Source organism: Vitis riparia, chromosome 18 (genome assembly GCF_004353265.1).
Source record: "Vitis riparia cultivar Riparia Gloire de Montpellier isolate 1030 chromosome 18, EGFV_Vit.rip_1.0, whole genome shotgun sequence".
Lineage (NCBI taxonomy): Eukaryota > Viridiplantae > Streptophyta > Magnoliopsida > Vitales > Vitaceae > Vitis > Vitis riparia.
This window is the reverse complement of record NC_048448.1, coordinates 37,426,033-37,452,795: the sequence shown is the minus strand read 5'-3', so window position 1 is coordinate 37,452,795 and position 26,763 is coordinate 37,426,033. Positions and strand designations below refer to the sequence as shown.

General features: G+C 36.5%; 1 long non-coding RNA gene and 1 pseudogene across 2 annotated transcripts; one reads left to right on the top strand and one right to left on the bottom strand.

Moving 5' to 3' along the window:
* Positions 1-6,218: 6,218 nt before the first annotated feature.
* Positions 6,219-12,727, top strand: LOC117906317 (annotated as a pseudogene).
* Positions 7,434-10,891, bottom strand: LOC117906318. Of its 2 annotated transcripts, none has more exons than XR_004649792.1 (2): positions 7,923-10,891; positions 7,434-7,833 (listed from the first exon to the last, which is right to left on the bottom strand). It is a non-coding gene; the product is annotated as an uncharacterized LOC117906318 (long non-coding RNA). The 2 variants fall into 2 exon arrangements; XR_004649791.1 differs by having other exon boundaries at positions 7,928-10,891.
* Positions 12,728-26,763: the final 14,036 nt, after the last annotated feature.

Genomic DNA, 26,763 nt, shown 5'->3' with positions numbered 1-26,763 from the left:
CTTATATTTACAATTAATGTTCATTAGCCAACCTTGTAATCAGGCACAATGGCATGCTTCAGTAGAATCAGCTTCTTTTGGGTGCTTTTTCATCTTGTAGCCCTAGCCTCTGTTACTAGGGTTCTTCAGTCTTCATGATTTGTTCAAACTCGAAATACTCAATTTTGTCTTCAATGGCTCCCACTTTTTCTTCAATGAGTTTAACTCACTGGATGATGAACGTTGCAGCAGACCCAAGCCAAAGGAGCATAGTATCTGGTGCGTTTCCCCTGCAAAACCAATTCATAAGCCAGAGGACTTAGACTTATTTGTAGTCCCTCAAACCCCAGCAAAACCAATTTGTAATCATGTGGGACAAGGATTCGAAAAAAAATAACAAACACTAATTAAGTCAAAAACTGACCAATCTCAACCTTGGCAAATTAGTCCTATACTACCAACTACCAAAATTCTTCTTTACAAGTGAACCAATTATCATCTCCTGCAAACGAACCTTTAGATGCCGTACACCCGAAAGGCATTCAAACTCCAAGGTTTAAATCAAGTTCAACAATGCTTGAACTTGAATGTTAGTACCACCTTAATAAAGATATCTGCCAGATTATTTGCAGTTTCAATTTTTTGGATGCAAATATTTCCTTCAATAATTTCACTAACAAAGTCAAATTGAACATTGATATGCTTCAAATGTATGTGATAAGCTTGATTTTTAACTAAGTGACAACTTCAAAGTTCTAAAGCAGTCCATGTAACCAAATCACCTTCTTAACAACCTCAGAGAATACCATGTACTCTGCCTCTATTTGACTAGGCAACTATAAGATTGTAGAGTAGACTTCCAACTTGCAAGTCTGTAGCAAAAGTAAATACATGACCTATAATTAATTGACATTTATTTTAAGTCAGTTGTATAATCAGAATTGACATAACTAACAGTACATTTACCTATACCATCATCCTACTAAAAAACCAAGCCAACATCTAAAGTGTGCAGAATGTACATATTGCAAAATCCACTTCATAGCTTGCCAATGTCCTTCACCAAGATCATCCAGATACCTGCTAACCAAACTAATAACTTGTTAAATACCAGGCCTCATACACACGATAACATACATCAAGCTCTTTACTGCTTTAGAACAAGGAACTTGCAATAGGTACTCATGTTTTGCATTTATGCTACCAAGCTTGAAATGAGAAGCAAGTGGGTACTTACATGTTTGGATTACTTAGTCATGCCACTTTGTACGTGCTTGTTTGTTCAAATATTGCTTTTGTCAAACTACCCTAGCCTTTGACTCTTATCTTTGCAAATTTCTATGCCAAGAATCTTTCTTTTTCTTTTATTCCATTTTGTTGACTTAATTGAGTTCTCAATATTTCAATTTCCATTTTTCGTTGGATGCCCCCAATATATTATCATTATATTGGAGCAACTATATGAAAGATCCATCATATAGATAGCAAAAACATACACTATGATCAAATTGATTTTTTGTGTACTATTGTCTAGCTTGGATTGGAGTTGCTTAATCCATATAGCGAATTTCTCAATTTGCATGCCCAATTTGCCTTTTGGACAACCTTACAACCATCTGGTTTATTATTCATATGAATCTCTTTTTTCTCATGACCATTTAAAAATGTTGTTTTTACATCAAGTTGAACTTGTTCAAGGTCCAACAATACAAACGAAATTCGGATAGAGGAATGCTTTACCATTGGAGAAAATACATCATCATAGTCAATGCCTTCTTCTTGAGGACAACCCTTGGCCACCAACCTAGCCTAGAAATTGTTTTATTTTTGTCAAGAAATCCTTCCTTCTTTGTATATACCCATTTGCTTCCAATTTTTTTCTTACCCTTGCATAGTTGAGATAACTCCCAAGTCTCAGTTCTTTTGAAGGGACTACATTTCTACTACCGTTGCATGCTTCCAATGTTTACTAATTTTATTTTTTCACTGCCTCTTTGTATGAAGTACATCATCATCTATTATTGGAAATACATATACTATCATATCAACAAATCAAGTAGGCATTTGAATATCTCTTCTTGGTCTAGTAACTATAGTTGAATCTTGCTATTGTGGAAGTACTTGAGTTGCAGTATCTTCTTCATGTATGGTATCTTTATTTGACATTTCAAGGTTACTAGTTGTCTCATTGACATTTGCTAGGTCAATTGATGTTTTCTGAACTCCACATGTTTTGAAGTACCATAGTCTTCTCTTCTTGAGAACAATTTTTCTTCACATGCTTGTTACAATAGAGAAGATTTATCAAAAGTTAATCCTTGCTCAAATTTATTTATTTTTATTGGCACCAAAGATAATATCTTTTCACACCTATACAGAGCGCCATGAACAATGATCTCTTGGCTTTCAAATTTAATTTAGATTCCTTCACATGAAAAAAGACAGAACCAAAAACTTGATAAGGAATCATAATCATTTGCAGGTTTTTTAGACCGTACCTCAATAAGAGTTCTACCTTTAATTATAGTTGATGACTTACGACTGGATAAGATTACAAGCATAAACCACTGCCTCAACCCAAAATTCTTGATTTGCTCATTCCATCATTTGGCAACATATATTGAGTACTCTTTTCCAACAATGTTATTTGATTCATTTGCTTTGCTATCCCATTTTTCTGTGGTGTATCTCTAATTGTGAAATGTTGAACAATGCTCTCATTTTGACATGGAGAAATGGATCACTTTTTTTATTCACCTACATTTTCTAATCTTAGATATTTGATCTTCCTACTAGTCCGACTTTCAATCATCTCGTTCTATTTAAAAAACACTCCCAAAGCCTCATTCTTAGTTTTCATGGCATACACCCCAAACCTTTTACATTACATACAGCCAAACCCTTCTAGAGAAGTCATCAACAAAAGTAATAAAATAGTGCGTACCTTCCAAAGATGCTACTCAGGTTGGTCCCAAATCATCTGCATGGAAATAATCTAAGATACCTTCAGTACAGTGGAATATTGCAGTCTCAAATATCACTACTCTTGTTTGCTTTCCAAAAATATAGTGCTCACAATATTTTCCAAAAATTCAGCTGCAGCCTAGTGAAACACAACAGATATTTTATTCCTTTGGCTTGGGTCTGCTGCTACGTTCATCATCCAGTAAGGGTTAAATCCATTGAAGAAGCAAGGGTAACTGTCCAGGATGAATTGAGTATTTTTGAGTTTGAAGAAATCCTGAATATGGAAGAAGCACTCTAGCTTTACAAACAAGGGCTGCAAGAAGGAAGGCTCCTTCTACTGAAGTATGCCATTGCACTAAGTGGGCTTGTTTTAGGAATTCTTGTTGGTTTAGATCACATGAGGAACTTGCGTTAAGTTCTCTGTTTATTTATAGATAGAGAATGAAGAGAGAAGTTTGCTAATTTAGGAAAGCTTTTACACGTGAAATGGTGACGAAAATTGGGAGGTGTAATCAGTAGAGAGAGATTGTGAACAATGAAGGAATAGAGGAAGAAGATAGGGCAGTTGAGGTGTTGGTTAGTTTTAGTTGAAGAGAACATGGAATTGTTGAGGCATCAGTGATTAAAGATTCAATAGCAACTTCATTAAGATAAGACTCAAAATATGTTACTAAATATAGGAAACATGCAGCTGACGGTTGCAATACATGCGGGCCGTTGATGACATGGCTATTTGCATCCCCTCAAGATTTAAAAATGGCGGCAGAATAACTCCCCCTTTCCCCCAAAAAGTTGCACTTTATACATCTCATATGATCACATGGTGTGAAATCAGCTTCACATGACTGCCTCAACAAATAATTTTAGTATATACATATATATATGTATAGGATCATTGAGATGAGATGGGGGTCAAAATATGTTACTAAACATAGGAAACATGCAGCTGATGGTTGCAATACATGTGGGCCGTTGATGACATGGCTGTCTGCAGCCTCTCAAGATTTAAAAATGGCCCTCGAATAACTCCCACATTCCCTGAAAAAGATTTAAAAATGGTACTTCAGCCATCTCATATGGTCACATGAGTTTTGAACTAAAGCTTTTTAATATATATATTAGTCCATTGCAAAGTACATATTAAGATATTATATTTATTTGATCATATGCCCAAATTAAGTCCATGTTCTAGTCATGTGACACTTCCCATGTGTTGATTCATCATTGTGAAGGTAGGTTGGCCTCGCACCATGTGAGTGTGATAGATAAAGTAACAACTTCTGAAGGAAATATGAGGTTATCCAGGGGCGCGCAGTTTTTTTAATTTCTTGGTAGGCTGCAGATGGCTTTGTCATTAACAGCCCACATGGATTGCAACCATCAGCAGCATATTTGCTATACTTAGCAACAAATTTTGAGCCTCATCTTAAGGAATTTCGGTTAAATCTTTAATTATTACTGCCTTAACAATTCCATGTTCTCTTCAACTAACTTTTAACCAACACTTTCAACTACCATATCTTCTTCCTCTAATTTTTCATTCTTCACAATCTCTCTCTATTGATTACACCTCCCAATTTTCCTCATGATTTCACATGGAATATGACGCAGCCTCTCCTCTGCTAAAAGCTTTCCTAAATTATCAAATTCCTCTCTCCATTTTTTTTTTGGCTATAAATAAGCAGCAAACTCAACGTACAAGTGCTTCATATCCAGACCAACAAGAATTCCTAAAACAAAACCCAGTTACTACAATGGCCTGCTTCAGTAGAATCATCTCCTTTTCAATGCTTTTCCTACTCGTTGCCCTAGCTTGTGAAGCTAGAGTGATTCAATCTTCGGGATTTGTTCAAACTCGAAATTCTCAATGCATCCTCAATGGTTCCCCTTTCTTCTTCAACGGGTTCAACTCATACTGGATGATGAACGTGGCCGAGATCCAAGCCAAAGGAGCAAAGTGTCGGATGTTTTTAGCCAGGCTGTAGCTGCACGGCTGTGTCTGTAGGACATGGGCATTGAACGATGGAGGCACCCAAGCTCTTCAAATATCTCCTGGAGTTTATGATGAGCGTGTCTTTCAGGTTCCAACATCTCCAGAAATCTTTTTTTTTTTTTTTTTTGTGCATTTATGTATAGATTTAATTTACTAACTCTTTTGATACTTAAATATGACAACAAATATTCAGGGACTTGACTTTGTGATCTCGGAAGCAAAAAAGACTTTGGAGGAAGGCCTCAGTACGTGAATTGGGCTAGAAATGCTGGTGCTCCAGTGAACAGTGATGATGATTTCTATGCTAATGAAGTCGTCAAAGGCTACTATAAGAACCACATTAAGGTACAAATTATAAATACCTAACTTAGATTTGCTGAGGAGTCTGGCCGGCATTGTTTTTCCTAATGACTTGATTTCTTATACTAATTTTGGCTTAATTTCTTGTAGAGAGTGCTAACAAGGTATTAAAGAATTCATTACAATAGATTTTCTTTATCTTTTTAAATTCTTCTAATTAGTTGTAATTTCCTATTTTTGTTGTAATCTCTTAATTTTAGGATTGTTTCCTATTTTTGTATTTTGGGTAGATTGTTTCTTATTTTTGTCTTTTAGGTATATATATATATATATATTTATTCTTAATCAATGAAAAAATCAAGTCATTGTTTCTCAATAATCCTCTCTTTACTTCAACATAGTATCAAAGCCTAATCTTCTTGGGTGTATTTTCTTTTCTTTTTTTTCCCCGAAAAACTCTACAACCACTCTCCTCAATGGCTTCACTCCCAAGATCCTCACCATCCCTTCCTTACAATCAATCTCTCAAATATCACCAAATTGTCATCCACAAATTATCTCACATGGAGCCTTCAAATCCAATCTCTTCTTGAAGGTTATGATCTTCATCACTTCATCGATGGCACTCAACCATCTCTCCTTGGTGCTATCTCTGTTTCACTACAACCATTTATTGCCCGCACCGCCACTTCCTTTGATGCATGGCAAACCTTAATCAATACCTATGCCAAACCATCTCGTGGTCATATTAAACAATTGAAGGAATAATTACAGCGGTGTCCAAAGGGCTCTCTAACTTATTGGACTTACGCCTTTGCAACTACTGTATATCTCATCAATCATATGCCCACACCCACACTAAATTCCTAAATTAGCACACTTCTCTCCTCATTTTCTGTCTATAAATAACTAAAAAACTCAATGCAAGTTCCTCACATCTAAACGAACAAGAATTCCTAAACCAAACCCATTTCGTATAATGGCATACTACCGTAGCAGCAGCCTCCTTTCGGGGCTTTTCCTTCTTGTAGCCCTCGTCTGTGAAGCTAGAGTGCTTTGTTAATCGCTAGGATTTGTTCAAACTCAAAATACTTAATTTGTCCTGGATGGTTCCCCTTTCTTCTTCAATGGGTTTAACTCATAATGGATGATGAAAGTAGCAGCCAACCCAAGCCAAAGGAATAAGATAACTGAGGTGTTTGGCCAGGTTGCAGCTGCGGCTGCACGACTCAGTGTCTATAGGACATGGGCATTCAGTGATGGAAGCAATCAAGCTCTTCAGATATCTCCCGAAGTTTATGATGAGCGCGCCTTTAAGGTCTGTACTAGTCCCAAATGCCCATATTTTTGCATTTAGAAAAACATTTTAGGCACAAATGCAGTTGTAGTAGTGGTTGCATGACTGAATTTTACAAATTTTCAAGGACTTGATTTTGTGATCTTGGAAGCAAAAAGCTATGGAGTCCGCTTGATATCGAGTTTAAGCAACAACTACAAAGATTTCGGAGGAAGGCCGTAGTATGTGAATTGGGCTAAAAGTGCTGGTGTCCCGATGAACAAGGAAGACGATTTTTACACTAATGAAGTCGTCAAAGGCTATTATAAGAACCATGTCAAGGTACAACTATGAACACCTAACTTTAGGGTTAAATTTTTCATGAGAGTCCAAACCATGAGCTTTCATCATGGAATGTTGCTATACTGCACATTTGCTTTCCTTAAGATATAATTAGTAGACCATGAATCAATATTTATGTGCTAATAACTTGCTTTTGATACTTTCTTGCAGAGACTGCTAACAAGGATCAATACAATCACTTGAGTTGCTTACAAGGATGACCTAACTATCATGGCATGGGAACCAATAAATGAACCACGTTGCCAAGTTGATTACTCTGGAAAAACCCTGAATGTGAGCCTTTCTGCACACCTATCACATTAGCAGCCTTTGGTGCTTATGTTTGTACTTAATTTGAGTGCTTCCTTTAACTAATTATGTTTTCAATATGACAGGGATGGATTCAAGAAATGGCAACCTATGTTAAATCTATTGATAACAAACACCTGTTGACAGTAGGCATGGAAGGATTCTATGGAGATTTAGTAACAGAAAAAAAAAAAAAAATATATATATATATATATATATATATATATATATATATATATATATATATATAAACAGAGAGTATTGAGAAAGAAAACAAAGCCTAAAAGAAAACATCAATGATTTCTGTACAGTTCCGGGATGCACAAAAATGGTGACCTATATGGAGCTTGGAGTCTCACAACCACACTAACTACTCCAGCTCATCAAAAGATATATATATATCAACTGAATTGGGAATTGCTAATTACAAAAATGTCATAATATTCTAATACGACCCCCCTTCCCCTCTCTCATGATGGAGAATGCAAATTGTGAATTCCCATCTTGTTGAGCAAAAACTTGAACTGAGCTAGAAACAATGCTTTAGTAATAACCTGGTGTTTGGATGAAACATGCATTGTTTTAAGACAACATGCTTGAATCTTCTCTCGCACAAGATGACAGTCGATCTCAATGCGTTTTGTCTGTTCATGGAACATGGGATTGGCTGCAATATGAAGTGTTGTTTCATTATCACATAATAATATTGGTGGCTGCTTGTGTTTAATTTGAAAATCTGGAAGAAGAGAAATCAACCAAACCAGTTCACAAGTAACATTAGCCATTGCTCGATACTCTGCTTCTACAGATGAATGAGACACGGTGCTTTGCTTATTTGATTTCCATGAAATCAGTGACTCTCCAAGAAATACACAAAAAACCACTAATTGATCTCCTCATTTCTTTGCAAGCAGCCCAATCTGAATCTACAAAAGCATTTAGTTGAACTGTTGAAGATGAAAAGCAATAAAGACCCTACCCCACAGTTCCTTTGATATATTGTAAAACACAATGAACTGCTTATAGGTGAGATGTCCTTGGATTTGCAAGATACTGACTATAAGTCGATTCACTGCATATGACAAGTCTGGTCATGTAATTGTCAAATATAAAAGCTTGCCAATTAAGCGTTGTACAATTCAGGATCTTCGAGTGGCTCTCCATCATCTTGAATAAGCTTAATGTTAGTTTCCATGGGGATAGTTGCAGGTTTACAGCCCAGAAATCCTACTTCTAAGAGTAGTTGAAGGGCATAGTGTCTTTGGCTAACAGAGATTCCCTTCTTTGACCTGGCTACTTCAAGACCAAGAAAGTATTTGAGTTGTCCAAGATCCTAAAGCTTGAATTGACAATCAATAAAGCATTTGAGATTTGCAATACCGTTAGAATCATTGTTGGCAACAATGATATCATCACATACATAAGAACTGCAATGAAAGAGTCAACATTATTTTTAATAAACAATGAATGATCTGAGGATGACTGAGTGAAACCTTTCCTTAATAGTACTCTTGAAAGTTTGGCAAATCATTGTCTTGAAGCTTGTTTGAGGCCATAAATTGACTTGTGCAACCTACAAACAGTGTTAGGAGGAGGAGTCTCCCCCTCATGGGAATATCCTTGAGGCAAGCACATGTAGACCTCCTCAATTAAATCATCGTGAAGAAAAGCATTGTTAACATCCAATTGGATGAAATGCCACCCATGAATAGCTGTTAAAGCCAACAAAAGTTTAATTGTTACCAATTTAGCCAATGAGGAAAATGTATCTACGTAATCCACAGAGTCTTTTTTAGTATATCATTTTACCAATAAGCGTGCTTTATGACGCTCAAGTGTACCATCAGCTCGAAATTTTAATTTGTAAACCCATTTACATCCCATAGCTCATTTACCAAGAGGAAGGGTGGTTAAGGACCATGTATCATTCACCTCAAGAGCTTGTAGTTCTGCCTGCATAGCTTGCTGCCACTCTAGAATTTCAACAGCTTGGGTGAAAGAAGTGGGTTCAACATGTGAAGAGATAGCATGAACTAAGGCACGATGAGAAGATAAGAGTTTATCATAACTAAGCCCACTAGAAAGAAGATACAAAACAGGAGTGGGTTGTGAAACAATGGCATAGCAGTGGTGATCTCGGAGATAGAAGGGTGGCTTTGTGACTCAAAAAGGGTGAGAATGAGCAGTGACAAGATTTTTCTTGGGAGAAGTAGGAGTTGGATCATTGACCAAAGGAAAAGGTGAAGAAAAAGTGCTCCTATGTGCAGAAGGAAGAACATTGTCAGAAAACAACTCAGAAACAGAAAGTTCTTGGTTATTTGTCCAAAAATGAAACAAAGCTTCATGAAATACTACGTCCCTGCTAATGTAAATTGCATTAGTATCAAGATTTAACAATTTGTAGCCTTTATAGCCTGGAAGGTAACCGAGGAACACAAACCGAATTGCCCTATGAGAGAAGTTATCACGATGACGAGTGAGTGTAGATCTATAGCATAGGCAACCAAAAGTATGAAGATGACTATAGGAAGGAACCTTATGATACAAAGCTTCAAAAGGGGTTTTATTAGACAAGATAGGGGAAGGTATCATTTTTCTGAGATATGTAACAGTTAAAATGCAATCACCCCAATATGCTAATGGGATATGAGATTGAAACAATAGAGCTCGGGTTACATTCAAAAGGTGTTGGTGTTTTTGTTCCACAATAGAGCTTTGTTGAGGAGTGTCAACACAATAATGGAAAGACAATATCCCTTTGTCATGAAAGAAATCTGTGAAAGCTAATTCAGGTGCATTATCACTATGAACTGATTTGATTTTAACACCATATTATGTGTGGACAAGATTATAAAATGGAGGAAAAATGCTAGCAACATCAGATTTAGCTTTCAACAAATACACCCAAGTAAAACAAGTAAAATCATCCACAATGGAAAGGAAATAATGGAACCCAGCATGGGTTAGTAAATGGAAAGCACCCCAAATATCCAAATGCAACAATTCAAAAGCAGAAATTGACACAGAATTAGAATTAGGAAATGGTAAATGTTCTGCTCTACTAAATGACAAATTGAACAATGAGATGTTTTATTAAGGAGTTGTTTAAAATGCAATACATTTTTCAAAACATTAAGTCTAACATAAGAAGGATGTCCTAAATGGGAATGTCAAACTTCATGTTCTTTCTTAGAGACATTATTACAAACACCTGAGATGGGAAAAAGGTTGGTTGGATCCAAAATGTAAAGGTTGCCCCTGTGTTTATCCATCCCAATCATCTTCCCCTACAAATGGTCCTGAATAAAACAAGATTCAAAATCAAATTGAACAAAGCATCTATGAGACTAAGTAAGGGCACTAATGGAAAGCAAGTTGAATCGAAATTGGGGAATATATAAGACGTTCTCAAGCACAAAATGATCAAATAGTTTTATGGATCGTATACGAGTAGTGACTACGGATTCCCCATTAGGAAGAGTGACACTGGAATTGAAAGATAGAAAACTGGATTTGAATAAACTTAGAGTGCAGCAAACCTGGTGCGTTGCCCCAGTATCCATGACCCAAGAATTAAGAGGAATTGAAGAACAAGAGGAAAACAAAATGACTTTACCACTGAAGCTGGAGACGGAAGGGCCACCCTGTTGTTGCGATTCCACAGTTGAAGGTGAGCTATGCTACAACTAGGACCTAAGCAAGGCAATGAGTTGTTGGCATTGACTACAAGGGAGTGCACCAAATGTCAAATCTGTAGCAGCTGGCTCATTAGAAACAAGTGAGGAGATTTGATTCGCTTGGATCTGGCCCAATTGACTCTTTGACTTGGGCTTGTACCCAAGTGGGTACCCATGAAGCTTGTAACAGCGATCCATAATATGCCCTTAAAGCCCACAATGGGTACATTGAGGTCGTTCATGCTTGGGTTTAGAAGCAGAGTTGCCATTATGAACATTTGTGGAGACTTGACTTGAATCTCTTAGAACTAAGGACTCTAATAAAGAAGAGAAACCTTGATTGATAGATCGTTGTCTCTCCTCTTGAAGAACAAGTGTGAAAACCTTCGCTAATGGCAGAATAAGAGTCGTTCAAGCCCATTAGAAATTGAATCACATGTTCCTACTACTGATACTCCACCCAAGCTTGCATTCCTCCACAGTGACAAACTGGTAATGGTTGAAAGTTTTTAAGTCCTTCCCAAAGAACCTTGAACCAAGTGTAGTACGTATTAATGTCAAGAGTGCAATGAGTTGCTTACGAAGCTAAAAAATCCAAGGAGCATTACTCTGACGAAAGAGATTGCGTAGATCCATCCAGATCTCTGAGGTTGTTGTAGTATACATTAAGCTATCAACAATCTCCCGAGAAACTGAGCTTAAGAGACACGAAATCACCATGCTGTTGCAACGATTCCAAGCATTGAAGAGGATATCATTGGGCGCTGCACGTGGAATAGTTCCATCCACAAATCCGATTTTCTTTTTCGTAGTTAATGTCATAATCATAGCTCTGCTCCATGTATTGTAATTATTCCCAATCAAATGGTGATCTTCGTTGTGAAGATAAAATGGACTCCCAGTGTCTTCCATCGGTGATAGTTCAAAGGATTCAATCACAGCTCGTGTCTTCCTTGAGCCATCAGACAAAAATGGAGATAAATGCAGAGATGAGCAGAAGCATAAAGTTCTCTGATACCATATTACAAGTATTGAGAAAGAAAACAAAAGGCTAAAAGAAAACATCAATGATTTCTATACAGTTCCGGGATGCACAAAAATGGTGACCTATATGGAGCTTGGAGTCTCACAACCACAATAACTACTCCAGCTCATCAAAAAACAGAAAAAAAAAAAAAAAAAAAACCCACCAATATCAACTAAATTGGGAATTGCTAATTACAAAAATGTCATAATATTCTAATAAAGGCAATGAACCCTGGTGACCAAGTTGGCACCGATTTTATTAGCAATCATCTAATTAAGGAAATTGATTTCACAACCATCCATGCATATCCTGATATTTGGAAAGTAATACTTGCTAAATAATTATGGCTATTAAATATCATTATTAGTCAAAGCTAATTAACCAGTTGCTTACTTAATTTTGCATAGGTTGTTAGGAAGAGATGATAGCTCGCAAATGGCTTTCATGCAAAGATGGACAATGAGCCACTGGACAGACTTAAGGACCATAATAAAGAAGCCAATGGTTTTTGCTGAATTTGGAAAATCGAGCAAAGACCCGGGATATCATCCAAGTGGAAGGGATTCATTTTTGAATGCTGTTTATACCAACATCTACAACTTTGCAAGAAGTGGAGGAATTGGTGGAGGCTTGGTTTGGCAACTCATGGCGGAGGGGATGCAGTCATATGATGATGGATATGAGATTGTTTTATCTCAAACTCCTTCAACAAGCGGCCTCATTACTCAACAATCCAATAAAATGATAGCCCTTGATCGTGTATAAATATTAAAGCGCTTAATTAAGCAGCAGGCTGAAAGCACTTAGAGAGAGTGTTAGCAATTTAGTGCTTATGAACTAGGTTTTTATAGACACAACCAGATGCCATACACCCGAAAGACATTTAAACTCTCATGATATTAATCAAGTTCAAATAATACTTGAACTTGATTGTTATTACCAACTTGATAAACGTATCCACAATATTATTAGCAAGTCTCAATTTTTTGGATACAAATATTTCTTTTAATAATAATTTCACTTATAAAGTGAAAAATAAATCTCACCTATGGATAATGGGGGGAATGGGACCGGGTGGAATGGATGTTTTTTAAAACAATTTGAGATGGTATCTCACAAATGCTCATAATTTTCTTGTTTTTTCTTATGAGTTGATCTTCTTTTTCAACCTAACAAACGAACGAACAAATAAAATTTTTTATGTATTCAAATTAATATTTTTAATTATGAAAGACGGTTTAATTTATTCCTTATTTAAGTAAAATAAATAAAATTTTAATTTATATAAAACTTTTTTTATTTTGCCCAATTTGTTTCTTGGAACACAACATAAGTTAAATAAACTACAATTTATTTCATTAATTAAATTATATTCTATTTATTAACTTAACATCCATCATTAATATGATTATTATACCATAAGCTAAACTAACATTTTACTTTACCTCATTTTATTTATATACTTTCAGATTTTCCCAACAAACATATCATGTTCCGTAACAACTCTATCTCTTTGTTTGTATTAGTTATATATATATAAATATATATGTCCTTCACTCACACCACTCCCAACAGAGTATGTATTACTTTATAATTATTGTTATTTTTTCTTTTTCTAATATACTTAACTCTTCTCATACCCACATGCTTTTTTTTTTTTTCTTTTCCTAATGGTCACTATGCACACGACCACAAAACCTGTTTTTTTTTTTTTTTTTCACGCTTCCAGAGATTATGTAAACCCTATTGTAGACCCCCATTTGGGGGATCTTAGTTTTTTTAATATAGCATTAGAGGAGCCGGGCAGCACGGAGGTAAGTGGGGGGGCCCCTTTTCCCTATACCCGGGAAATCAGCTACATGGGCATGCCACAGGCCATGCTGGTGGGTAAAAGGCACCATACTTGCTGATGCATGAACAGGAGGAGGCAGGTAGTGGCTTGCTGTGGAAGATAGAAACAGGAGAAGATAAAAGGAGGTTTTTGGCTTCAAGCGATGGGGGCCAGAGCAGAGGAGGGGGAGTAAGCTGGAAAGGATCTGAAGATCCATTCAGCCGGAGGCTCTTGGTCCAGGTATGCTTTTTTTATTTTTAGTTTGTTTTGCTTCCCCTGTTTTAAACTGCCCTCCCCTGTTTCTAATCACTCGTGGATTCCTTTGACACTTGAAGACCGCTTGTGCACTCTGTTTTCTATTTTGGGATGTCCTGAGTTTGGATTCATCATTGCATTTGTATTTATTCTTAGATGTCATGCCCGTGTTTTCTTCCGATTCCACCCAAACCCCTCCTATAGACATCTATGGAATGGGGTGAGACTTGGCAGCTTTCTTTTTTGGGAGAATTATGTTTTGGGGGTAGATGGGCCCCCAAATTAACAAAAGGTCCATGTAACTCTTCAAATTGAGCCAAAGACCCAATGAAAGTATGGAAATTGAATTGAAGGATATCATCCTTCAGTATTTCCAAAAATGCCCTTTGTTGATTTTGAGAAAAAAAAATTAATATTTTTGAAAAATACTTTTATTTAATTTAATATTTTTTATTTAATTTAATATTTTTAAAAAATACTTTTATGTAATTTAATATTTTTTAAAATACTTTTATTTAATTTAATAATTTTTAAAATAAATTTATTTAATTTAATATTTAAAAAAATATTTAATTTAATATTTTTTTAAATACTTTAATTTAATTTAATATTTTTGAAAAAAAATTATTTAATTTAATATTTTTGAAAACTACTTTTATTTAATTTAGTATTTTTGAAAAAAAAAATTATTGAAAAAAAATTATTTAACTTAATTTTATAAAATATTTTATATGTGTTCTTAAAGGGTATATTTGTCCGTTACTATTTCATATCCTTCAACTCAATTTGAAGAGTTATATGGACCTTTTGTTAATTTGTGACCCCAAAAGATAATTCTCCGTTCGTGCTCTGTTTTTCTTGCACCTATTTTCCTGTCAAGTTTTCTTTTTTTCTTGAAACGTTGAATGCCGCACCTGATACCGGTCATCTGGGCTGAGGCGTTTGCGGGAAAGCTCAAGTCCATTCCATAGTTGCAGCTGTACGAGAAGCTAAGAAGCAGACCCTTATGGAAGCAGTAAGTCACAGTCTGGCGTTGTCTGATATCTAGATTTTTTAAGGAGTGTTGCCCTTTCCAGCATTCTTGTCAAAACAAAGGACTATTATCAAAGGTGACTCTCGTGTTTATACGTTGGACATAATCTGGATCAGTCTAGATACCGCGACCTGGATGAGAAACCCTTGCAAAAGTCGGAAGGGTGAACTAGCCTTGGACCTAGTTCTTGAGAAAGCAGCTGTTAAGCAAAGAGGTGATGCATGGAGGATTGTCCTTGATGCATGTCTTCCTATGCTCCATTTGATCGACACCAGGTGTTCCATGCCATAGGCAATAAAACGGGTGCAGGAACTACCAGAGACTTTTTGAGTTTTTGGCCAAGCTGTCCAGTGCCTTTCAATGCTCAAAGAGCATCTCATTCTCTTAGCAAAGAGCTAGAGAACGGCTGGACCCCAGAAGTTGATAATATTTAGAAAGAGTTGACCCTCCGCCGGGTGTTTCGCCTCTGTGGTGACGCCAAGTAGCGTAAGAAGAGGACCCATACCGAGACTAAAAAGGTCAAACGTAAGGGAAATGAAGGCACTGGTTATAGAGACTACCTGGTCGAAGAAGGGCAAATCCAATTGGTTTCGAGTTGTGGCAGTGTTTGCATGGGTATTGGGGTCCTTCAACTCCACCGGATAAATCTTGTTCGAGCCAAACATTGATTTCGAGACGATCCCAGCGCCGCCTAGTTGATCGGAGGCAACAGAGTGATGCTGTGGTGACTACTCTGTATAATCACCTCAGCGGTGAGACTCCGCACACCGTAGGTCCTGCGAGCGACGTGGGGGATGCAGTCATGGCGCGATGGCTCCAGTCCGCCGGATTGCAGCAGCTGGCCTCTCCACTGGTTTCCACTGGAATTGGTCATCGCCTCCCTCCTGATCTTCGATGCGAGTCCCACCAATCACAGGAGAGAGAAGCAAATTTCAGTGAAGCATCGCAAAAGCTTGATTTCCAGCTTGCAGCTATGGCGATCATGAGGGTGTCACGTCTGGGAGCGGATACTTGGATTGCATGAGCATGAATGACTTGCCAATGAACTGTTCTGGGAACACAACCAAAGGTCCACTTTCCATCAAGTTCACCCTTCATTAACCCATCTGAACCTCATGCATGGCCATTTCTATTCCTCACCACCCTACCTTCCTTACTTCCTACCTGTCAAAACCCATCATCATGCCCATTGACAATGTCCATTTCTCTCCTTAACCACCTCGTCCACTTCATGCATACATGCGTGAAGCCCCATGCATGGCCTCATCAACTTTCATACCCATTCTCTACCCTTCATGCACCCCACCATCCTCTAATACCCGACCTACCCACTTTTCATCCACCTTTTCTCTCACTACATATCTGTTTCCTTCATACCCATCAAATCTTCCATTCCACACCTATACACCCATTTCTCTCTCTAGACTTATTCATACCCATTTTCTACGCTTCATGCACCTCACCATCTTCTCATACCCATTTTGTAACCACTCCACTTACCCATCTCAAGCACCCTGCTTCCATCACCCATGCCACCCATGAGCAAGAATGCTAGCCTATGCCTCTCACTCTCTCTCACTACTCGTTCTCTACTTAACATCAACCCCCATGCATGGCCATCCGTCACTCCTCTCACACCCTTCTCCACTCTTCATACCATTTCCTCACCACTCTTTCACCCTCACTACCCATCAGAAACATCATCCCCTCATTTCCATTATCTCTTTCGCGTGCATGGAGCCCCATGCATACGGCCACCCCAAGCGCCCTCCATGCTTGCTTAACCCATCTCCTCTTGCCGTTCATCCCTCACCCCACCAAGTGCATACATGAAGACTCATGTAACTTCCGGCCATATAGTTGTCCATGTTGTGGACGGGAGTGCTCCATTACTCTTGATGTTTTAAAGTGGGTTGATTGAGGAATTTAAGAAAGAAATAAAGCCAGCAAAGCTGTCCTCGAACGACACCGGCGGCTTGCCACCGGCGGCGAAACGCCTCCGCCCATCACCGGAACGCCAAGCAACCACATCCATGCCACTCAAGATCTCTAGGACTCCTAAGCATCTAGGAAATAGAATATTTGGGAGGAGTTAAAGATCGAGCCAGAAATTCCCCTATACATTGTGTTTGGAGGAGACCGAGGGTCGACGAGTTCAAAGAGATGGCGGTAGAGCTGATGATCCTGGTCGGATCCTTCAGCATCGGCGACTTTGTGTCGGCGCTGGGATGTTAGGATCTATAGGGTGTGGCTTCCAAGATGAGGAGGCTCCATGCTCTGTTTGACGCTGTCCCGGGCACCATCGTGGAGGAGCACGAGACCAGCAGCTCTGCTGGTTCTGAACGTACGTCATGTAGACGCACTCAGCAAGATGGTCTCGGTGAGGTATAATGCTGACGTAGAGTGGGCCATTGCAAGGTCCACTTGCCACCCCGAAACGCTGGATCTAGTCCAACAAGAGCTGGACGCAGTAGTGGGCCGAGGCAGGCTTGTAACTGATTGGGACTTGCCCCAACTCACTCACCTCCAAGCCATAATCAAAGACTTTTTCATCTGGACCCACCTTCACATGTTTTTTTTAGTTGCATGGCCACCTTTGGCATGCACATGGTTTTCCTACTTTTATTTATTTACCTAGTTATCCATTTGATTTGTTTGTTCATTATTATTATTCTTATTTTAAAAATAATTCCCATATTCCCATTTCTTCAAATAATTTCCCCCAAAGTCCCGTACTTCAAGAAAATTTTCTATATTTCATTGTTTATTTATTTGTTGCCTATTTAGTTATTATTACATATATATGTATGTATATATACATATTTATTAAAATAGTTACTATTATCATTTTATTTTATTTTATGTTATTTATTCATTTCTATTTATTATTTATTTATTCATTATTATTATTATTTTTTAAAACTCTTCCGTTTTTCACCTTTAACATTTCTCTTAGGTTTCAAAGCATCTACCCTTCAATAAACTTTGCTGCCATCTTTCTTTCTGGCACGCAATTTTCACAACATCCGTGTTTTTATGAAAAAAATGTTTTGAAATAAATAAGGATTGACTTCTATAATTCCAATTAAGGGAATTTACGAAATTAATTCATGCTAAAATAAATGGGCTTTGGTGGGGGCCCCACATACGTGATTTTGATGATTGATTGATTGATTGGTTAATTTATTTGCCATGCATGATTGATTTTATTTTGTTCTATGGAATGCTCGAAATTATTACTTAATTGTGCACTGACCTCACTTCTTGATAGCGCATGGCGGCTCGTTGCCCAAGTATGTACCCATTTTCCTTTTAATCATTGTCTATACATGTCTCGACTCTTATGTGTGCATGATCATTCGGGATATTCATTGATTTACTCGTCAATTGCCACGTCAGCTTCATTTTATTAGTAGAGACCCGACTTTAGGGACTTAAAGGGGTGCTATGGTCTTTTACCGTACCTTCCCAATAAGTAACCTGACCCCCGAACCCGATCCGGTTTTTCGTAGATCACCTTTTCCAAAATAAAGAGTCGCACTTAGGGTTTTCTTTCTTATTTTGTTTACCCTTTAAAAATAAAACAAAAATAAGTGGCGACTCCAAGTCAATTTTTCTTAATCAATAAAAATCATTTTTCGAATAAAAATCGAGCTCGCCATTCGAGTGGGAAACGCATTGAGCCGAAATGCGGGGTCCACACCTATTTTATTTTATTTTAAATTCCATTGTTTAGATCTATTAATTCAAAATTTCAATTTTTTTTCTATTTTCATTAATAAAACAATCTATATTCATAATTTTCAATATTTTGATCCAAAAAAATTCAAATATACTCACCCCGGCATAGATCGAAATCTTTTGAAGATTTTTTTTTTTTTTTTTTTTTTGAGATTTGAAACTAATTAACAAATCTAAAATAATAATTTAAGAATTAAAATCTTACCTAAAAATTCTGGACTTCAAACCTAGACCTCCAAACTTTCAGCCCTATTTTCCAATTCTCTATTGTTAATAGAGTTTTATGAATAAAGAAGACAAAAAATAAAAAATAAAATCTAATTTACACCTAAAACTATTAAAAATGAAAAGACCTCTTTATCCTAATTTAATTATTAATTTCTAATTTACTATTTTACCCCTAAAATTAATTTGGAGTGTTATAGAATTACTCAAATAAATGGAGGCAGTTGACAGCTTCATTTTGTGGCTACTTACATGGTAAAGCAAGAAAGTGAAGGAGCGTGGGAATCGGTGGGATCCATCTTATATATGGCCATGATCATGAACAGAACCATGGTAAAGCAATGATGCCCACTATTTGCTGGAAATGTCAACAGGATATGCAATCCCGACGAAGCTTTGTTTAAAGGGAAATGCAATGAATGAACTACCCACTATTGGGTGTCCCTTAAAACTTGATAGCTTATGTTCGCGGGATTGCAAAAACCTTAAAACTTGATACCCACTGTATATCAACAGGATAATCAAGACAAGTCAAACATTTCATGCCAGTTTTAAATTTTGATTAAAGTGGTGTCAATTTCGACTCACACTTTATTCAATAGTGTACTTTAGAATTTTTTTTTTTTTTGTTGTTGTAAAAAAGAGATAGAATCTCAAAGGTATAACATTATAATTTCAAATATTTTTCTTTGGAACATTTTGAGAAGTACTTCAAATGAGTTAAAAATAGAATTATGGCAGAGATTTTAATAAGTTGTTGGCGTTGATTCTTTAGTTTGTAAGCTATCCCTTTTGAAGCATTAAACATTTTGTAAACTAGTTCATTATAGAAAAATTACACAATTTAATGCCTTATCCTTGGGTTACATTGTTAAGTGAAACCTTCAAATGATTAGTCTAGGGCCTAATGCTTGATTGGTGAATCTTTGCATCCTTTTTATTGAGGCAAGTTAGATGTTTCACCTAAATTTCCAATTTTGATTAAACCTTTATTAAGTTAAACTCACACTCTATCTAATTTGTTGGTCTACTTTTCACTTTTCTTTTTCTTTTCTCCATTTCATTTTTCACCATAAAGGTAATGGGAATGTAAAATTTTTAATGGACAATCAAATTGAAGAGGACAAGAATATATCTTCATTTTTAAATGTTTTGAGAGAGGTACATTGTGGCCTTGCATTTTTACATGCATTCTCTCGATGGCGAGACTCACTTCTTATTTTATTTGTAAAAAACTATTTTTATAAATAGTGGAGTCACCACTTATTTTTATTTTATTTTTAAAAAAAAAACCCTAAATATGACTTCTAAAATAAATTATAGGTTTATAAAACTCAAATTAGGTCCGAAGGTCAGCTTACCTATCGAAAATATACAACGAAGAACTATAACACCCCTCTAAGCCCTAAAAGCTAAGCATCTATTAAGTAAGTTGAGATAATTATTAACCAATAGATATTGTGAACCAAATAAACACATCAAAATAATCTCAATGCAATTCATCAATTTAATAAATAAATAAATAAATAAAGGCATACCTAATTTGCATTCCAAATTAAATAGCAAGTAATAATATCAAATTGCACTATAAATATTACATATCCATGACAAGTCAAATTCAACATCATATCATTTCAACACATCAAACAAACAATTATAGATAAAGTTCAATCAAAAGCCTTAATTTAAATAAAAAGGCAAAGGAAAATTTTGCCTACCTTGTTTAGCAAGCATAGCGCTTTCTCAAGGGCAACATTTAATTTATAAAATACAATAACATTAAGACAAACTTAAATCTAACCAATTACATGTATATTAATAAGAAATTAAATATGATTAAAGAAACATGATCAAATTCATAACCATACAAAATCATAATATAACTTGAAACTATTTTGTTTGATTAATCCTAAACTGCTCTGTAACTCAATGATTCCTAATATTGAGAAGAATTGAAATATCCCTTAAAAAATGTAAGTTATAGTTTTGGAATTCATTATTTAAGTATATCAAAATTTATATAAATGAAACCAAAATAAAACTTTTAAAATCATTTGATATATTGGTTCTAGTTGGGTCTCGTTTCGACCTCCACAAGTTTATGCATAAACCTTCATTAATTGGAATCTTGAATTCAATTTCATATATATCAAACATGCTCACCAAATGAAATTAGGTAGCATCCACTTTTAGAATAAAAGTTTTTACCACGAAAGGAACTAAATTATTTCAATTCAAAAACTAAATGATTATAATATGATTCAAAATTGATTTTAAAACAACAGATCATTTAACATGTATATAAAGTGTCATTTTGAAATTAAAACAACAGTGGGAGAGATTTTATGGACCATGTAAAAAAGGGAAACCAAGGTTACTAAAATAGGGAATATTATTTCAAAGCCCATACAAGGGCTTTAAAAAAAACAGGATTTACATTTTCTCAAACAAATTTTAGAGTTGAAAAAAAAAAAACCTATACAACAATATTTTGTTCTTTCCTATGTCCTGGTAAAACAGAATTTAGCTAATTATCTAGATCAATTACCTCCAATCACATTCCTTGAAATATTGGTTTGTTGTATTATATAATCAATTAATTAAAACTATATTGATTATTTCATTTTTCTTGCTTAAACAACAAAATCTGAGCTACTTTCTTAACTTTTTCTCCATCCATTCTTATATATCTTAAACTTACGGTTCATTCACTTATTTACCTATTCAACGACTGCATTAATCCAAAACTGTTAATATCACTAAAAATTCATCTCAAAATGATTGCTTGGCTATTATCCCGTTCACTTATAATTTTCTATGATGAATTTGACTTTTGGATCATTACAATTAAAGAAATTTATTTTTTCATATTATTTTTAAATTTTAAAGAATATTTTTATAAAGAATATTTTAAAAATTCTATTATGATAAAGAATATTTTAAAGTAATATTATGATAAAGAGTATTTTAAAAATAATATTATGATAAAAAACATTTTAAAAATAATATTAAAATCACAATACCATTGAAACGGAGGTGGTTTAAAAATATTTTTGAAGCCATAGTACCAACTATGGTTTTTAGGAAAATTGTAAAACCACAATCACAGACTGTGATTTTAAGGATATTTCTAAAACTTTTACGGTCGCTAATGATAGTTTTTTATACTAAAAAAAACTCACATAAATGATCATGTGGATAAAAAAATATTACTTTGACAAATATTTTTGAGATGGTACCATTTTTACCTTTTTTTTTCTAAAAAAAAGAATCATTTTGGACTTAAACTCAAAAATAGGTGATGTAGACTTGAATAATATGGCCTTGGGATGGAGATTTGGTAGAGGAAAGGTAATGAAGAACGGCTGGTGGGTAATTGAAAGTCTATTTGTCACAAGATGCTTCAAATGACCCTCCCCATGGGCTTATATAGGAGGAGGGAAGCTTCTGGAGACTCCTGGAACCATCTACACTAAGCCATTGGTGGGAAGAGTGTGGAAGGTTCTAGAAATGCCTAGAGATGTCCACACATCTCTACACTATGGTGGAAGGCATGAGAGAAGTCCAGAGCTTTCTAGAGAATTCTAGAGATTTCTTGTACATAAGGATGTACATAGATTAGTGTAGGAAGTTCTAGAATATTCTTGATTTGTAAGGAACCCTCCAAGGTTCCAGAGAGTTCCCTTGGTGCCTATAAATAGGTGAGGGTCTCATTTGGCCAAGGCACCACCCAAATCACTTCCTAACCAAGCAAGTGAGCATCCAAGCACTTGTAAAGGCTTTCTTGAGTCAATAAGAGCTTCCATTCTTTAAGGAGTTGCCTACCAAGCTTCTTAAGCTTTTGAGTCGCGAGTGTCTTAGCCTAGCAAGCTAAGCATTGGGAGCAAGGCTGACTTAGCAAGATCAAGTGTCTTGGCTTGTCTAAGTGCCGCACGAGCTTAGTGAACGACTAAGTCCGTGACAAGTGGTATTAGAGCGTGGTTACGAGGTGGGCATAGCAAAGGAAGTATGTCGGGCTCTAACGTGGAGGAGACTAGTGAGCAAACTCGGGAAGGGAGACCGAGCCTACTGCACGAGGCAGGGGCAAGAAGGATAAATCTCGTGATGCCGTTGCCAACATAGAGGCAAGGCTAGCCAAGGTGGAGCTAGCCATGGCGGACACTCGGGAGGGGTTGGACTTGATTGAGCAAGGCATGGAGAAGGGCTTAGAGGATCTAAGGGAGTAGATCCAAGACCTTCGTGAGGGGGTGCAAGTCTCACAAGTTCAGCCAGTGTCACACGAGGAGTTCATGTCCTTCCAAGGCAAGGTCATGAGCATGTTCGCTAGTGTGGAGTCAAGGATGGAGGCCTTGGCTGCATGCATGGAGGCCCGAGACTAGGAGATTCGGCAGGAGTTGGCCATCTACAAGGCTGCTGTGTCAGCTCGGGTCATGGCCACACAAGGGGCATCTAGGGTGGAGGTGCCGAAGCCACAAGGGTTTAGTGGCAAGCGGGATGCCAAGGAGTTGGATAACTTCTTATGGCATATGGAGCGATACTACGAAGCTATCGCATTGACGGATGAGGCGGCTAAGGTGAGAACTGCGACCCTCTACCTTACTGACACAACTACTCTATGGTGGCGTTGAAGGTTTGCCGATATGGAGAAAGGCATTTGCACCATAGAGACGTGGGAGGACTTCAAGAGGGAGATCAAGAGGCAGTTCTACCCCGAGGACGTGGCTTACCTGGCTAGGAAAAACATGCGGCGTCTCAAGCACACAAGCTCGATACGCGATTATGTCAAGGAATTCTCTTCGCTCATGCTTGAAATTCCTAACATGACTGAGGAGGAGTTGTTATTCAACTTCATGGATAACCTGCAAGGGTGGGCCGAGCAGGAATTGAGGCGTCGAGGTGTTTAAGACTTAGCCACTGCCATGGCAGTAGCAGAGTCTTTAACGGATTATAAGAGGGAAGACCCCCCTAAGGTCGAGTCTTGGGAGGATAGCCACGCCATGGGTAGGGGAGACGAGGCTTCAAGGGACCACAATGCTCCTAAAAAGAGATCAGGCAAGATGCCTAACGTCTGAGAAGGAAGGGGTAAGGCGGAAAGGAATGAGTTCACGCCTAAAACCAAATGCTTCCTATGTGACGGTCCACATTGGGCGCGGGATTGCCCAAAGAGGAAGGCGCTTAGTGCCATGATCGAGGAGAGGGAGTAGGAGGACGAAGCACATATGGGCTCAATGCAGCTACTAGGTGCCCTCCAATTCAACCCGAAGCCTAGTACGCCTAAGACCTCCTTACTAGCAGGGGTGCAAGTAAAGGAGGAAAAAGGGGAGCGAGCTGAGGTAGCCCGCACACACATGGAAGAGGTCACCAAGGGAAAGGTGAACTCAATGGGTAAGAAGAAGCAGCACTCTAAGCATCGAAAGCGCACGGGTCTGCATCCATCTGGAGCCTCACGGGAGAAGGAGGTGAAGAGTATCCTGGCTGAACGGGTCACCAGGAGACAAGGGGTCCCTCCTGTGATAGAGTATCTAGTCCAATGGAAAAGACTACCTAAGAGGCAGGTAAGCTGGGAACATGCAGATGCCTTGAGAAAGTTCTGGAAACACATCGAGAGGTTTCAGAACGAGGCAACGACGAGGACGTCGACGGCATCGGTGGGGGAGAGTGTCACAGGATGCTTCAAATGACCCTCCCCATGGGCTTATATAGGAGGAGGGAAGCTTCTGGAGACTCTTGGAGCCATCTACACTAAGCCATTGGTGGGAAGAGTGTGGAAGGTTCTAGAAATGCCTAGAGATGTCCACACATCTCTACACTATGGTGGAAGGCATGAGAGAAGTCCAGGGCTTTCTAGAGAATTCTAGAGATTTCTTGTACATAAGGATGTACATAGATTAATGTAGGAAGTTCTAGAATATTCTTGATTTGTAAGGAACCCTCCAAGGTTCCAGAGAGTTCCCTTGGTGCCTATAAATAGGTGAGGGTCTCATTTGGCCAAGGCACCACCCAAATCACTTCCTAACCAAGCAAGTGAACATCCAAGCACTTGTAAAGGCTTTCTTGAGTCAATAAGAGCTTCCATTCTTTAAGGAGTTGCCTACCAAGCTTCTTAAGCTTTTGAGTCGCGAGTGTCTTAGCCTAGCAAGCTAAGCATTGGGAGCAAGGCTGACTTAGCAAGATCAAGTGTCTTGGCTTGTCTAAGTGCCGCACGAGCTTAGTGAACGACTAAGTCCGTGACACTATTAGTTCAAAAGCATGGGGCTATGATGCCTGGGTGCAGTATGGGTTGATAGGTAAGAGACTTTGGATGATGGTCAAATAAAAATTCATTATTTAAAATATGTAGGATAATATAAGAAATGAAAATAATTTATTGTTAAAATCTACAAATACAATATAAATAATATATTTGTTAGCAATCAAAACTAACTTATTTTCATATTATTTAAGCATAGATTTAATAATAATATAAAATTCAAGTTCTTATTTTAATTTACAATTTATAAGATATTAAACAAAATATTATTTCAATGTGCTTGTTATTAAGAAAAATAATTTATCTTATTTTACATTTGAATTATGAATTTGGTAATTTTAATTTTAATTTTATGGTCCATGGAATATTAAGAAGAAGATCATTTTGGCATAAACTTAAAAACACATTCAATAATCATAATATATTAATCTTCAATTTATCAATTTGACAGATTATTAATCTTCAATAATCATAATATATATAGATATATGTATGTATACATTGCCAAATCCTTATTGTACATCTTTAAAGGATATGAATCCAGTTGTCAATTAAGTTGAATCATGAATTTATTTTATAAAAAACCAGATTATCCTTTACAAATTTAAGTACACTTAAAAGGAATAATATGTTCAAGCAATAGAGAATCCTAAATTTAAGATAAAATAAAGAAATGTCAGAGGTTTATGTGATTATATTAAAGTTCCATAATTGTCCTCTAAGAAGCTCCTGAAAAAGGATCAAAGACTACAAGTCATATTTACAATAATTATTGAAAGTGTAATCTACACGAGTCGAGGGCAAAATGAGGAGTCTACATATATGTCCCTAACTACAACAAAGAGATAAAGATAAATTAAATTATGGTATTGATTTTGCTTAACTAAAACCTTTATTGGATTGATTTCTTTAATTCATAAGTTAACAAATATTAGATGTAATAATATTTGGGTGCATATGCTAATTTTAAATTCTCTAGTCACCATATTATTTGAATATTTTGGAAACATGCTTTAAGTATAAATTTATATGATTTCATATATATATATATATATATATATATATATATATATATATGAGATACAAAGTTTAATTTGTTTATTATTTATAAGTGTAAATATTATCAAATTGAAATATGGTATTTTATGATCACCATTAGGCAGAAGTTCCTAAAGATGGTCAAGATAAGTCCATACCTGAATGTGAGAATTTAGAAACACATTGGATAAGCTATTTTTATATATTAGTTAGAAAAGTATGGATAATAAGTGAAAACACCTAAACAAATATTCATTTAATATGTCCATTGGTTAAGTAATCTTATTCTAGAAAAATACCAATTAATGGACTCATGTGCTTACCATATTCAAATGAGATTAATGAAATTTAAACTCTTATCACGAAAATTAGGAACACATTCACAACAATAAGGCATCAATAAAAGTTGATTTTTTTTAGTTTGAGGACCTCAAGGTTTTACTAACGGGTTAATTAGTTAAAATCTAGCGAAGTCAAACATCTCCTAATGTTCATTCTCATGATCAAGAAAAAGACTGCT